The sequence below is a fragment of the Gorilla gorilla genome, chromosome 16 (assembly GCF_029281585.2).
Source record: "Gorilla gorilla gorilla isolate KB3781 chromosome 16, NHGRI_mGorGor1-v2.1_pri, whole genome shotgun sequence".
NCBI lineage: Eukaryota > Metazoa > Chordata > Mammalia > Primates > Hominidae > Gorilla > Gorilla gorilla.
The window spans coordinates 33,686,501-33,703,515 of NC_073240.2; the positions used below are offsets into that span (position 1 = coordinate 33,686,501).

At 40.7% G+C, this 17,015-nt stretch overlaps 1 protein-coding gene across 8 annotated transcripts in view; it reads right to left on the reverse strand.

Moving 5' to 3' along the window:
- FMN1 (formin 1) overlaps positions 1-17,015 on the reverse strand; it is a 423,460-nt gene that overhangs the window by 84,793 nt on the left and 321,652 nt on the right. The gene's annotated exons all lie outside the window — the stretch shown is intronic.

Genomic DNA, 17,015 nt, shown 5'->3' on the forward strand with positions numbered 1-17,015 from the left:
TAGAGAAACATATACTACAGATCTTGGAGCAATTTATAAACACACAGGTAAGGTATTTTGGAAGAAGGAGGCTGGGAAGGAGATCTTTATTTACATTGGGAAATTCCTATCCAAAAATTTGGCATATTTAAAACTAGCATCTCGGAACGTATACTGCAGGCAAAGCAATAAACATGTCAGTTCAGAAATAGAGAAAATGCAAAAGACGCCACTTAAATGTTCTCTGAAATTAGTTATCTGACACTTTTCATTTGCAATATTGCCAACTAGATTGCAGAAATCCTAGACAACCTTGGGGACTACAAAACGGTGCTGAAAATGAAAGTACAATTTGAGGGAACCCTTTGTCATTTTCTGAGTCAAGGTCAGAATCACCTACATTTTCAGAGGTATCTAGGCATTTCTCATGATACAGGGATGCTAGGTCACAGGACAAGGGTACCTAAATTCAAGCTCTATCTATTGACATTGTTTCTTAAAGAGTTTTTATAGAGCTATCTAGAATATCTACTATTAGCTATTCTGACAACCATTCCAAGGCTATCTAGGAAATCCTGTCCATTGGGAGGCAAAGACTAATTTTTTAAATGACTTATCTTATTGAAAAAATACAAATCTTACCTTGAAACAACTAGAACAAATTCTATAAATCCAGTCAAATAATCATTTAAAACATTCATTTTTTCCACATTTTTTTCCTTTCTAAGCCTTTTTGTCCTCTGTACAATAACTACTTTATAACTTCTCTGCTATTATGAGATTACCCTTCACCTCTTTTGAAATAGATGGATCTGTGGCCAAATGGTAAGTATGTCCTTCCCATTACCATTCTTTTCTCAAAATAGGACACTCTGCGCTAGAGTAGTATCCAAGGAGCGAGAGAGTAGATAGAGCTGGGATATATTTTGCAGGTGTAACAAATAGGTCTTGCTGATTCAGTCAAGGTAGGGTTGAAGCAGATGGAAGGGTAAAGGGGTGGGCAGTGGGTTGCTGGAAGTGCCATTTGCTGAGATAGAGATTAGTGGGGAAGTATCTTGTTGGATTATGTTTTTTTAAGAGACGGAGGAGATCAAGAGTTAAATTTGAAGCTTAAGTTTTCTCTAGTCTCTATAAATTGTAAGGCAATCTTGTCCCCTGAAAACAAAGGGGGAAAGGTACAAAAGAAGATAAAACTATTAATGGGTTCTCATCACGAATTCAACTAAATTCAAACTTCGGGGCCTTGGATTTAAGGCCTTCTCCATTATGGCATATTTCAGCTCTATTTCCCAGTGTATTTGACTAACCAAACCAAAGCTGTTCAACGTTTTCCAATTACATTATTCGGCATTCCCAGTTCCATGTCTTCATTCATGTGGTTCTCTGCTCTGCTCTCATGCCATACATTCTTTCAACAACATCTGACAAAGTCCTGTTCATCCTAGAAAGCTTCTCTGAGATGCCAACATTGCCATAAAGCATTTTTCAATCCAATGTTTTTGCATATTTCAAACATATCTATTACCTTCTGCACAGTGTTTATGTTTTACCTTTAATATTTATGTAAAAGTCCATAAATTAATCCCTGAGAAGTCATCATGCAGGATTCATTTACTTCTCCCCAAACTTCTCTAGAGAGCTCCATGTATCTGGCGAAAGCATCAGATTTCCTTATCTTGGCTGAATGTCGTGGTTCGCACCTGTAATCCCAGTGCTTTGAGAGGCCTTGGTGGGAGGATCACTTGAGGCCAGGAGTTCAAGACCAGTTTGGCAACACAGTAAGACCATGTCTCTTAAAAAAAAATTTTAAGTTATCCAGGCATGATGGTGCATGCCTGTAGACCCAGCTACATGGGAGGCTGATCTGGGAGGGTTTTTTCTGCCCAGGAGTTCGAGGCTGCAGTGTCATACCATTGTACTATGGCCTGGGTGATAGAGTGAGACAGACAGACAAGAAAGGAATGAAAGAATGAAAGGAGGAAAGAAAGGCAAAGGCAAAGGCAAGGCAAGGCAGGAGGGAGGAAGGAAAGAAGGAAGAGAGAGAGAGACAAAGAAAGAGAGAAAGAAAAAGAGGAAGGACGGAAGGAAAAGGAAAAAAGGAAAGGGAGGAAGGAAGGAAGGAAAGAAGGGAGAGAGAAAGAGAGGTAGGAAGGGAGGGAGGAAGGAAAGAAGGAAGGAAGGGGAAAGGAAAGAAAGAAAGGAAGAAAAGGAAAAGTAGATGAAGAAAAAAGGTTTCTTCATCTTAACTAGATTCTCACGTGTAGGAAAGTTTAAATAAAATTAGCAATGTTGGCTTGGCACAGTGGCTTGTGCCTCTAATACCAGCACTTTGGGAGGCCAAGGCAGGTGGATCACTTGAACCCAGGAATTTGAGACAAGCTTGGCCGAAGTGGTGAAACCCTGTTTCTACAAAAAATACAAATACTGGCTGGGCATGGGGGTGTGCACCTGTGGTCCCAGGTATTCAGAAGGCAGAGGTGAGAGGATCACCTGAACCCGGGGAGGTCGACACTGCAATAAGCCATGACCACACCTCTGCACTCCAGCCTAGTCTCACAGGGTGAGACCCTGTCTCCTGTCTAAAAAATATATATACATACATATTAGCAATGTCGACCCAGACTCCAAGTGGGCTTTCCAGAGATGCAATGTGACTTGCTTGCCCTTCCCCTGCACCAAGGGGTCACCGTCTCCGTGTCTCTGTACTCCTCAATCATGGTGCAGTGTCCCAAGATGATCTAAGGTTTCACTGTATTTTAAAGACCCCCAGAAATGTCCACCACCTTATCCCATGAGTCATAAGCAAGGTAACAAAGGTAACAAAGATGATTATCCTGATTGGGTACTTCTCAAGGTAGGCAGGGAAGCAGGAAAGACATCTGTTTTAAGGAATCAGCATTTCTCAATGAACATTTGTGGCCACATAAACTTTCCTGATTATTTCCAGCTATGATTCTGAGAATACAGTTAAAGAAAAGCTAGGATTTCCCACAATATAATTCCCACAATATAAATTGGGAGGAGTTCCTTAAATTATTTAATTAACCCTCTACTATATTCAAATTCCAACAATTTCATTTATATAGAATTGTTTTTCATGAACGTAGTATAAAACATGCCTGCAATTTACTAATAGGAGATAATCGAACGCCTGACAATAATTCCTTCAAGGTTACTTCTCCCTCGTGAAAGCAAAGCTGAAGGCAGAGCTTGTTTCCCCAATTACAAAAGCAATACTTTCTCTTTTGTCTGAATTCACAGGGTTGATCGCTGCAGCTCTCCCTTTGTGCTAGATGTGGTGACAGAGCCCATGCGGTGCCCATCAAATTGCTCCAATTTTATGAGGCCATATCATGGGGGTGGTAAAGAGCTTGTGCTTGGATTGAGACCCACTAGGACTCAGGTGGGCTGTGGCTTTTCTCATCTGCAAAATGGGGACCCCCTGCAACACAGGCATATGATATTTAAGATAATACATACATAGAGATTTGCAGAATGCCTGGCACTCACAAGCAGGCTCATAAATATTATTTGTTATTTTTATGTTTGACTAAAATTGGTTGGGAAACATGTCAAAGTCAGAACAGCAAGAGAGTCATGGCCGGGGATTATTTGCTACAGATGCTGGGCACTGTATTTACGAAAATACGCCACGGTGCAAATCTCCTGTTTAGAACATAGGGATAATGATTTTCATTCCTGTGCTGAAGTTCCACCACCCATTGTGAGAATTCACTGAAGAATGCACGCGAAGTCTTGGGGAAAGACGAAGCAAAATGGGAAACAATTCCCCTAGGCCTCTGAGCTTCGCGGTTTTGAAATTAGAAACTGAAACCAGTACAAACGAGAGCAGCTCCACTGCTGTGCTCCAAGGCCCTCTCTGCAGCCCCACGGGCTGGGATTCCCACGTGGCCTGTAAGAATTAAACTTCCCCACACGATCAAAGGAGAGGGCTGCCCTCTGACAGTCCCCACAGAGCCACGCGCCCCGGAGGCCAGGCAGCTTGCCTGCTCCAATTTATTGACTTGGCTTATCCGAGATGCTTTCTAGCAGACAAATGGGAGACCTGAAGGCTAATTAATGATGACACCGGAGACTGGCAGTGCATAAAGGAGAGAGGTCATGGACAGATCCACAAATGTCCTTCACTGTTCAACCGGAAGACTCGCATACGATATTGCTAGACCACCAAGGTTGCCTCAGGCGTGGGCTGTGCCAGGAGCTCCAGTTAAAAGCCAAGGTCACCCCAGGTTCTCTTTCTGTTATTTTTCTCTTTATACAATTTTTTGGCAATTAAAAATATATTAATTTCCGAAGTTAGTTACTACTAAGTGATCACTGTGAGACAGAGATGAAATATTAAAAACCAATACATAGTGAAATAACTGAGACTACATTGAGAATATTTTCACTTACAGGTTAAACACTGGTGGAGTATTTTAGTGAAAGGAAAGATATGGCCTTGACTATTTTAATATTTCAGATATTAGGCTGTTAAGGTCAGAATTACCTGTTGTTTGTTTTTCACCCCTAAGAACAAGGGAATAAAGCTTATTAAGCCACTTAAAAAGCCTAGGTAGGTTAGAAAAATGTAGCAGTAAGACCCAGATATAATTCATCAAAATCAAATACGTTTAATTGCTTTGTAAATCAAATGTATGTGGGCAATTGGTATGAAGATATGCAACTTGTTTCTTTTTGTATGAGCTGAAGGACCTGCGGGCTTAGTTAAGTCAGAATACAGTTTTAGAGGAAAGGAAAGGTTTATCAGGCTATCTGCTTTTCTAGAGTTCTCTCTTCTTCCCTGTCTAAGTCTTACCCCACCCTTCCACAGTCCTGTGCCAGTTCTGCCTCTTCCTCACTTTTACAAGATCCATGTCCTTTTCACAAGCTCCCTGCTCAAAGGACCACCATAGAAAATGGCTGCAGCAACATATGGAATTTTTTTACTAAAGCAAATTTTTGTATTATATCAATGGGGCTTAGATAAGAGACATAAAGTGAAGCCAGAGATCAAAAGCCTAGAATGCTTGGTTAAGGAGTTTATCATACAGGAATCCATTCAATAAATACATCAGTTCGGCTAGGCACGGTGGCTCACGCCTGTAATCCCAGCACTTTGGGAGGCCGAGGTGGGCGGATCACGAGGTCAGGAGACCATCCTGCCTAACACGGTGAAACCCCATCTCTACTAAAAATACAAAAAATTAGCTGGGCGTGGTGGTGGGCACCTGTAGTCCCAACTCGGGAGGCTGAGGTAGGAGAATGGCGTGAACCCGGGAGGCGGAGCTTGCAGTGAGCCGAGATTGTGCCATTGCACTCCAGCCTGGGCGACAGAGCGAGACTCCATCTCAAAAAAAAAAAAAATAAATAAAATAAAATAAATAAATAAACACATCAATTCAATACCTGTCTACTGAGCACCTACTACGTGCCATAAATTGTACCAGATATTGGGGTTCCATCAGCGAAAGAAACAGACTAAATTCTCTGCCCTCAGACATTATAGCGAATGGGTCACCAACTAAGATTTCTTAATGGGTATGGCACGTAGTAATTATTGTTTCTAGTAACTTGAACTGCAGGCAAACCTACGAGTTATTTCCTTCCATGTTCATCTTTTCTACTTTAATCCCTTTAGTAAGAACAGGACCGTCTAGTGCACTTCCTGGTGCTTTTCACATGTTCAACAGTGGCAGTGGTGGGGTGGGAGGAGGTGGTTAGAAAGAGTGAATGTCCTTTTAGCTTCCTGCCCCCAAATACACTTTTATCAAAACAAATGTAAAAACAAATTCAGAACTCAGAATCTCAATATTAACATAACTTGCACAATTTTCTTCTTATGGCATTGGCCTTAAACTAAGGAATTACATGAAATGCAATGTAATAAAATACTAACATTAGAACAGTAATATTTTATTTTGGCTAGCAGCAATGCATGGACTTCTATGAAAGGGGAAAATCATACTTAAAATTAATAAAATATTAGATAGTTTTTCATTTGCTTATTAAAGCTTGGCACAAATGAGAAGGTACTATTTTGTGGCTATCTACTGTACACACTTTTTTATAAGGCCATATAGAAAAGGCCACACAAAGGGAGTTTCCAAGTTGATTTAAGCCAAAAACAAATGATAGAAGCCTGCAATAAAAAGTACCTATTTCATGTTCTTGAGGTCTGATGCTACACAGCAGGAGTATTTTAAATCTTGGCAGGGTTAAGAGTAGTGAGTGGTATTACTGGAAATCACAGGGTGAGGATAAGTGGGAGAGGGCAAAGGGGAAATCTATTCAAGGAGACACCGACATAAGTCAGATTTTGAAGGGGACTGCTAGACCCATTTTCTACTAAATAGCCCTTCAAAGCCCACATTTCTCAGCTCATATCAGACAACTGTGCATTAATGACCCATATGTGGAAAATCTATACGTAACCAAAGGTGTTTTCCTTCTTTAACCTTGGTTTGGGGATTCACCTGACATCATATGCAAATTTTTCCTCCTAATGACTCTATTCATCCAAAGGCAAGACACTATATTTAAAGTGGTCAAAAAACTCCGAATTCCCAGTTGTCCATTCAAGTTAAAACACAGGCTTTAGACACATGGAACCCAGGTCAAAATATTATCTCAGAATAATGTAGCTACATGCATGGACTTAGACAAACAAGTGCCTTTTTATAGACAAACAAGGGCCTTTTTATATCTACACATACATAGTGTCTATGCCTCAAAAGCTAATTAGAACATTATACTTAGTGAATAGAGCTTTGGTGTACTCCAAGAAGCAGAAACAATCCAAATGCCCATCCATTGTCTGATAAATGGATAAATAAAATATACTTTATACACGGAATGAAATATTTGGCCATTAAAACACATGAAGTACAAGTACATACTACTACATAGATGAACGTTGAAAACATTATGTTAAGTAAGAAAAGCCAATCACAAGGGACCACATATCCTATGATTCTACTTACATGAAATGTCCCAGTAGGCAAATCTATAGAGACGTAGTGGCTGAGGACTAGGAGAGAAAGAGGGAGAGAGAGAGGTGACAGCTAAGGGTGTAAGGGAGAAAAGTTTTCCTTTTGGAGTAATAAAAAGTTCAAAAAATTGATTGTGGCAATGGTTGTACAACTTTGTGAATACACCAAAAGTCGTCAGATTGTACACTTTAAATGGGTGAATTATGTGGAATGTGATTTCATCTTAATAAAGCTGCCTAAAGCTAATTAGAAAGTCAGCCTTAAACTGGAACTACAATGAACAGATAAATGAAGAATGCCTCATCTGTACTTCTTTATATAAGGTAAATAATTTTAAAAATCTTAGGTGCAACTATGTCTTCATTATAATACCTACAATATTACTAAACTAGGAATCAAAAGTGGGAAATGAGTTTGAGATGCACATGTAATTGAGAAATTAAACATATTAGTCAATCTTCAAAAAGTAGCAATAAACGTTATTAAAATAAAACACCTGGCCGGGCAAGGTGGCTCAAGCCTGTGATCCCAGCACTTTGGGAGGCCAAGGTGGGCAGATCACCTGAGGTTGGGAGTTCGAGACCAGCCTGACCAACATGGAGAAACCCCGTCTCTACTAAAAATACAAAATTAGCCAGGCGTGGTGGCGCATGCCTGTAATCCCAGCTACTCAGGAGGCTGAGGCAGGAGAATCACTTGAACCTGGGAGGCGGAGGTTGCGGTAAGCTGAGATAGTGCCATTGCACTCCAGCCCGGGCAACAAGAGTGAAACTCCACCTCAAAAAAAAATAAATAAATAAAAATAAAATAAAATACCTACTAAAAATAACTGAACTCAATAAGATAAATACAAGCAAAGCATTTAAATTAAAAAGTGCTAACTTTTGGAAAATTAAAACAATAGCTTTGGTACATTCTTAATTGTGGTATACAGCTATGTATATATATTTACACATATACACCAACAATTGGTACATTAGAAAAATTTCCCCTTTGAGGAACATCACACAATGGGGCCTGTTGTGGGGTGGCAGGAGTGGGGAGGGATAGCATTAGGAGATATACCTAATGTAAATGACGAGTTAATGGGCGCAGCACACCAACATGACAAATGTATACATATGTAACAAACCTGCACGTTGTGCACATGTACCCTAGAACTTAAAGTATAATAAAAAAAAAAAAAGAAAAAAGAAAAATTTCCCCTTTGAACTACTCTTGATTTAAAGATGCATTTATTCTTAGTTTTTCATACACTCTATTTGGCTGGAGAAGTTATTTAATATCTGACTCTTAGTTTCTTGATACATAAAATCTTGTGAGGACTAAATAAACATGCAAAAAAAAGCATTTTGTATATTGAATAGTAAAATGCTAGCCAAAATATTATTTAGCTATTTTAAATAATGAAACAGTAGAAAGGCTGGCTAGATAACATACTGTACATGGCTTTATTCTTTTAGTTTCCAAGAAGAGCTAAACAATAACAGCAACCTCACAAACTCTTTGAATAACTGACATTCCTAATATTTATGTGTTTAATAAACAAATCATGTTACAGTGTAATCATTTTCCCAGTCCAACTGTCTTTTAAAATTTGCAATACTCACTTTTTCCTATTTGTTGTTTCATGACCCACTGAAATTTACTTCCTCCCCATTGTGACACTGAGAAAGCACTCTGAAGTCACTAATTAACCCATCCTGTGGGCAGTGTCCTCATTTTGTATCTCCTTCACTGACAACCCAGCAGGATTCTGCATCTTGACTACTTCTCCTTTGTAAAACACTTTGTCCCTTAGCTTCTGTGTTCCCCATTGTGGGCTTTCCTCCTACTTCTGCCTGCCCTGTTTCCTATGCAGCCTCATCTTCCTATACAGAGTCATTAAACGTTAAAGTTCTCTAGGGTTTGGCATAACGCTTCTCCTCCTCCCATGCTATGCTCTCTGTCTAGACAATGTCATCCAGGTAAACATTTCAGTAACCATATCTGGGATGTGTCTCCCAAGTTTACACAGCTAGCCCACAGTTTCAACTCCTACGGAACTCCTGAATTCATTACTCTCCACCAGGCTGCTACAGTCTCAGCCTAACTGTTCTTCCCACATCCACCCTGCCTCTTTCTGATTTGTTCTCCATACCTGAGTCAAAGTGACCTTTATAAAATCTCATTATGCCAGTCCCCTGCTTAAACCTGCAGGCACCTCTATTACTCTGAGAGGTTGTCTTCAATCCCTCAAGCTGGCCTGCAAGGCCCTACATGCGCTAGGTCTTGCCTGCCTTCCCAGCCTCACCCTGCCCCTGCTCTCCCTGCCAGAGTGGCCCTTCTTTCCATTCCTCAAACATGCTCACTTCTTCCCATTATGGTATTCTCCTGCTATGCCATTCTCCTTCACTTCCTAGTAACCAGGACCTAGTCAGTGCTCAGTCATCATTACGACCTCAGCTCAGAAGTCTCATCAGGATTTTTTTTTTTTTTTTTTTTTTTTGAGATGGAGTCTCGCTCTTTCACCCAGGCTGGAGTGCAGTGGTGTGATCTCGGCTCACTGCAAGCTCCGCCTCCTGGGTTCACGCCATTCTCCTGCCTCAGCCCCCTGCCCCCCGCTCCCTGTGTCGAGGCTAATTTTTTGTATTTTTAGTAGAGACGGGGTTTCACCGTGTTAGCCAGGATGGTCTCAATCTCCTGACCTCATGATCTGCCCGCCTCGGCCTCCCAAAGTGCTGGGATTACAGGCGTGAGCCACCGCGCCCGGCCATCAGGATTTCTTTTCCACCTTCCATTCTGTGATGAGAGACCCTCTGTTACAAAGTCATAGCACTGTATACCTTTCCCCTTTTCATGATTATTGGATTGTCTCCCTCATTAGGCAGAAACTGTATTTTTCTTACTGTTAAATCTCCAGCATCTACTATAATGTCTATCTAGTGAAAGCTGTTCCATGGGTATTTGCTAAATAAATGAATAAATTACCAGTTAAAGGGGAGAAACTTACACATGTGCAGTATGGATATTAGTGTCTTGATAGAATTTGGCTGTAGTACATGTACACTCATGTACCTCAGAATGATGCTTCTGTCAATAATGGACCACATATAAAACAATGGTGCCATAAAATTATAATGAAGCTGAAGAATTCTGATAGTCCGGTGATGTTGTAGCCTTTGTAACACTGTAGAGCAAAGCATTACCTTTCCTTTGTTTAGATATGTTTAGATACACAAATGCTTACCATTGTGTTATAACTGCCTACAGTATTCAGTAGAATACTGAATACAGTTACAGTATAGTACAGCCAGTAGTACTGTAATATACTGTTAACTATATTCAGTATTCTACTGAATAATGTTGGGGACTGTAACAGTATAGAAACCTGCTGTGCAGATTTGTAGCGTAGGCGCCATAGGCTATACCATCTAGCTTAGGTGTGAAGTAGGCTACACCATCTATGTTTGTGTAAGTACACTCTACGATGTTTGCACAATGATGATATCGCCTAATGACACATTTCTCAGAACATATCCCAGTTGTTAAGTGACACATGACTGTATGTATATATATGTAGACACAGACATATGCACATACACTGACATGTGAAAAACATCTCTCTTCATTTGTATAATACATGTAGATGGATGCAGGGGCTGGAGAAGACACAAGTACACTGACATTCACTCATTCACCCACTTTCACTCACATTCACTCATTCAGATACGAGATACACGTTTTTTTTTTTAAATCCCTGTCCGGGTTCCATAAACATTCATACATTCAAAATACTTACCAAGTATCTGCTGTATGCCACTGAGCTGAATGTTGGGGACAAATATTTAATGAGACCTACTGGTCATTTCTCCTCCAAAAAACATTCACAGTCTAGCAACAATGAGAAACAAGGAAATGAACAAATTGTGATATAGTGTGGTGTGATGGAACGCTGGGTATAGGCCTCTATTTCAGACTGGGCCAGGAATTAGTAGCCAGGAAAGGCTCTCCAGGAGAGAAAACTTATGAGTTGAACTGCAAAGGTCAAGGAGGAGCTAGCCCTCAACCACAGTGAGGAAAGAGAATTAAGGTGAAATGTCATGAATAAAAGTAACACATGATGAGAACGCACGGGCCATTTGAATGAGTTAAGTGGTGTAGCATGTCTGGAGCTGTGGGACCTTCTCTCCTCAGATCACTGCTGTTCTGCATTCAGATTTTGGTGTAAAGGAAAGAGTGTGCGTAGGGGAGAAAAGCTTCTGGGCCCCAAAGGTATCCCAGGTTACACACTGAGGTGAACAGTGAGAAGGCTGGTGACCAGCCTGGTTAGGAAAAGTGTCACAGACATAAGGGGCTTGCAATTTTACTTTAAGTAGTTAGGAAAAGTCTCACTGTGAAGCTATTTGACCAGAGATTTAATCAGAGTAAGGGAGGGAGTCATGAGCAAGCTCGAGGTGGAAAATCAAAGGTGTTATTCAGAGCACATTAAGTTTGAAATGTGAATTAGACACTCAAGTGTATATAAAAGTCTGCAGTCTGGGACTCATGGCTGGAGTAGAAACACACGCCAGGAAGTCATTGGTATAAAATTGGCATTTAAAGTGACAGCAAAATATGAATTGCCATGGGGAGAATACAGCCAAGGAAGAGAACGTGTTGCAGGACAAACCCTGGGGCATGTGCACAGTGGAGGAGAGGCCAGCAATGAACAGAGAAGAGCTGGTCAGTAGGAAAGTGAAGGTCTGGAGTTACATGACCTGAGAAGAAAACAGAATTTCAGGAAAGAAAGAGCAGTCAACTCTGTGCAGAAGGATCAAGTGAGATGAAGACAGAGAAATAACACTGATTCTAGTGACACAGAGGTCACTTGTAACCTCCAAAGCAGTTCCAGGGAAGTTGGGGGTGCAGGGAAAAAGCCAGCTTGGAGAGGCGTGAGGTAAATGGAGAAAGATTCTGTAGCCACTTGTTTAAGAAGTTAAGCTACAGAAAGAATGCCAAAATGGGGAAGTCATTGGAATTAAGCCTAAAAGATGGCTCTAGTTTTCCTGGTCAAGTGCTAAAGATCAAATGAGGCCATGGAAGTGTTGTTTTCTTGGTGACTTTAAAACCTATTTAGTTCTTACTTGCCTGGGATGTTTTTGATAGTTTCCTTTCATGGTAGTAGGACTCCTTAGAAAGATTCTTCCTTTAATTTTTCAAGAAAACTCCCAAAGCCATCATGTCATAAAAATCATTCCATACAAGAAGATATTCTCTAGGGCTACTTTGATCACGTGCAGAAGAGGTCTAGCCCTTTACAGAGCGGCTGCCTCTTTCTCCAGAGGAATGTTCCATAAAAATAAACCCACCAGGAAGCTGGAGTCCAGGGGAATCCCATGATTCTGATTCACTCCACCGAGGGAGGCTGCCCAAGATCAAATTCACCTTAATGTACCATGATTGGGAGTGAGTATTCTCCATGAAAAAATTTAAGCAGAAGTGACAGGGCCAAGTGAGGACATGCTAGTGCGCTTTAGGACTTTTGGAAAGACTTGCAAAGCTGGGCCACTGACTACAGCCTTTGCACGGAATTGTCTAAAGCACCATTCAAAGGTCCCGCCTACCAAACGTCACAGCTGAGTCAGAATTTCCACTGTGATGATTATGTGGTTACGGACGCAGCCTCGGTCTGCGAGACATTAGCATGAAAAATATTCATTAATCACCTACCCATGACGAGGCCTAAATATAGATGGATTGGGCATGATTTGATTTATAGGGTGTTAAGCGATTCAAACATTTATTCAAAAACATCCCTTTCACTGGTCCCCACAAAAATCGCCACCATGAGAAGCCTTCCCTTGAACTAAAGATGGTAACTCCAGAAATTTCATTAGAAATGCATATGTATTCGTTGAAAAAGAAAACATTGTCAAGAATAATTTAATGCTTTAGTAGAAATGTATTTCTAAGATTGGTTTAGGAGGTAGGGGATTTCAAAAACAATAGGTAGGAAAGTTGTGTTAACATGGAAGAAAAAGGCACATACTGCAAGCTCTGGCATCGAGGTGGACTGTGTGGCAGGGGTCCCTAGGCAGGCAGCCCAGGCATGGAGGTACCGGGCCTCTGAAGGGGAAGGGAACTCATCGTCGGGAGGAGAGCAGCGACTAACTTCTAAAAAGTATTAGGAAGGTAACATATACACACAAAGACATTTGAAAAACATTTTTAAAACAGCAGAAAAAACAAATCGGTCATGACACCATGACCAGAACACAGTCACCATCTAAGACTTGCACACTTTCTCTTTCAGGGTCTGGGCCTCGGTATCACGCTCCTTGCCCCTCCATCATTTTATAGGGGTTGCCTTACTTATATTTGATAAAGACTTTTTTGTACTTTGATTCTTTCTATTAACATATCATGCACACATTCTCCTGTTATTTCACAAACTCCACAAGCATGTTTAACAGCCATATAAAATTTCATCAGGTAGGCATGCCATAGCTCACTTAATTCTCCTGCAGTTGGATAGTGAAATCCTTTCTACCTTATTCCCACGGGGAGTCAGGCTTGAGCCACATCTGTGTCCATACAAACTTATTCTAGGTTGAGGGTCATTTCTTTAGGAAATGACCTAAAAATACAAGATACAAAGATAAAAGATACAAGAAATGAAATTATAGGTAAAAAGGAAAAACCTTTGTAGAATTCTTGATATTAGTGGTCAAACTGTTTTTGGTACAAAATGGGTTGCACCACAATGGGAGAGATGAAGGGGAGAGATTTTGGAAATAAAACCATTTTCTGTACCACTCTGCAGAGGTGGCCGGCTCCATGTAAGCTAGAACGGTGCCTGCCACTGTCATGTAGGGACTACGGTCATCACATTGGAAGTGCTAAACTCTGGAATGGAAAACAGTAAGAGGACCATCCATCCACTGAAGTAATTTACTCAAACACAAGACCATAACTGGTGATATATGAGAGTTGATATAGAAATTGGGGATTAATCACAGCATAAAACTAGGTTTGAGGCCTGTGCATGAAAGTAGCTTTTTTTTTTTTTTGAAAGGCCGTAATGTGTCACATTTAATTGGAATGTAAATTATGCTACTGTCAGCACTAGCAAAGCTGTCTGAAATTGGGGGAAGTGTACAGCAAACTTACATCAAACACTCAAGAGTTTTGTAATATACATTTATATAATTATGAGCACACATAATTTTAAATGATCAGACTTTCCAATCAACAATATCAAGTAATCATTTGGACATAGGATTGCAATTCAAGTCATTTGTGAAGAACATATACAGCCTACATTTTGGGGCACTCCCATTGAATAGTACTTCAAGAAGCATACAGGTATCATTAGTGCAAGACGATGGTAAAAATCAGCAAAGGCAGAGCAAAGTTGTTAGCTAGAACGCCTCACTCCTCCCAAAATTATAGCAACACATCTTATCCACTGCTCTAATCAGGAAAATAGTACTCCTATAGGAATGCTTAAATACTAAATATGTCCTCTGAAGTCAAAATGCATATTTTGTGGCAATTTTTACTAGAATTGAGGATTCTCTCACACATACAAATCTTGAAGGCCACAGGCCTGAGCCTCTTTATGAATCAAGGAAATCAGTAAGAGGAAGAGGTATTACAGCAATGCTGGTCTTAGGACTATTCCCCTTCCAGCAGTGCAACAGCTGGCTACAAAGAGGCCAGTGATTAAGATACACAAGCCTATTAGTAAAAAGCAACCTGTCCCCACATTGCTCCACCAGGACAGCTGCAAGTCTTCCACAGTTTCTCTGACCTCTGAGCCCATGTTCCCATTTCAGCCCTCGCTGGTTAGTCACATTAACTGTGATTTTCTACTCTGGAAAGTGTTTACATCTAAATGAACCATGAGGGAATAAAGGAGAAATGACAGAAAGGCATAAGGAGAAGAGAGGGGAAAAAAAGGATGGAAAGTTATTTTTAAAACACACAACCTAATCTGGTGGATGAATTCTGGTATCTAGTCTTGGCTCCAGAATCACTGGCAAAGCATGGAGCTGGCAGCCACTGCTAATCAGTTTGCCACTGTCTTCAGATTTAATGCAATATTTGGCTCAGACATTTAAAAAAATCCTATTCCAGCTAAAATATTTACACAGTCCTATGTGTCTCACTTAATGCCTGTTAAGCAATCGTCTTTTAAAACTCCACAGACACTTGTAAATCTGTCGGGAGAATTGTGGCCTATAAACAAGGTTTCATATAAAGAAGGCTGCATTGTCAATTTTGGGGGAGTAGGGATTTCTTAGGATGTGTTTGAAAATAGAGTTGAAGATCAGAAACAGTTTAGAGTGGGTAACAAAGTGGCCAATAGTCTCGCTTGCTGGATGCCGTTAGTGGTATTAACGGGAAGCCTCCAGACACTGATCTCAGCTATTTAAAACTGTGCTCTCCTGTAAATCTGTCATTGATCCTACCTCTCTCTTGAGTTATGGCACAGGGACAGTTTCTGGTCCAGCAGCCCCTGGTAGTCTGCATCCTAGGGCCTGTCAGGCTAGAGAAGATGAGCTGCTGAAGCCTTTAACAGGAGGCTATTACGTGGTTATACGTAAAGTGAGCGTGTGTAAGCATCTCAGGAAGGATGGGGGACTGCTAGAGGAGAGGGGGAGTTCTGGGCAGGGCTGATGTTGAGAAGAACAAGATGGCTGAAATGACAAATAAATAGTATCCACTGAGAGAGGCTAGGTGTCACAGATTCTGAAATGCCTATTAAACCCTCTAACATCTTCAGCCCTGATGTTAATAAGACTAGGTGATAAAACTTAAAAGTCATGGAGGCCCCTCCAAGCTATCTCCTGTTGGCCTGGGGAGCGCAAGGAATTTGTCTCTGTCTTTGGGATGAGTCAGGTATATGTAACGACTCAGCAAAACCGCTCCATCATTCAATTATTCCTAGATTAGCTGCCTTTTTATTTTTACTCCATTTCATTAATGAATATGCCATTGGTTATGATTCACAATTTTAGTTTGTTTTTTTTTTTTTGACACGGAGTCTTGCACTGTCAGTCACCAGGCTGCAGTGCAATGGCGCGATGTCGGCTCACTGTGACCTCTGCCTCCTGGGTTCAAGCGATTCTCCTGCCTTAGCCTCCCGAGTAGCTTGGATTACAGGTGCCTGCCACCACGCCCAGCTAATTTTTTGTACTTTTAGTAGAGACGGGATTTCGCTATGTTGGTCAGGCTGGTCTCAAACTCCTGACTTCGTGATCTGCCTGCCTCGGCCTCCCAAAGTGCTGGGATTACAGGTGTGAGCCACCAAGCCCGGCCTATATTAGCTATATATAGCGAATATCACGCCCAGCTTAAACACTCAATTTTGGAATTTGGTGGAGTTAGGAAAAGGTATGTCATGGATTGAAAAAAAAATTAGATGTTTGTAATTCCAAGGTATATAATGCCTTGAAACCAAGGTGGCAAGTATCAGTTGATTCTCTTCAGGATCACAGCGAGGAAGGGCTTTGCAGATGTTTTTATGAATCTTCAGAACAGCTGGAGGGAAAATTCTATATACCTTCCCTCTGTATACCCTCTAACAGACTGACAAGTATTATCTCTGTTCTCAGGTACAGTCAGATTCCTGTTCCTGAGCAGAAGAGAAATCAGAAGTAGGAATAAATCTCTCCCCTAGAAAATGGGGATAAAACTTACCCTTAAAATGTGTTTATAAAGGACTTGATCTTTCAGTGAGTTTATTTAAAATTCGCAGTGAACTCAGTGCTAAGAATAAATATTTGCTGAACAAATTAACTGATTGAAAAGGTCAAATAAGATCTGTCTCGTATTCTGTAGATTTTTTTTCTTTGATACCCGGAGATTTGATGACACTTTTTAAAGACCATCAAAATGGTCCAGAAAAGGTTTAAAAACACAACCAAATTAGCACTGTTAGTACATTAGCCATTATAAATGTTCCTTGGGTGTTTCCCCTTTCTGTTTACTATGGCAGAGGAAAAGTTTCTGGTCCAGCGGGTCCTGGTCCTCCATGCTGACTTGGACATATTGCCAGTTATCTCTCGCTCAGTAATT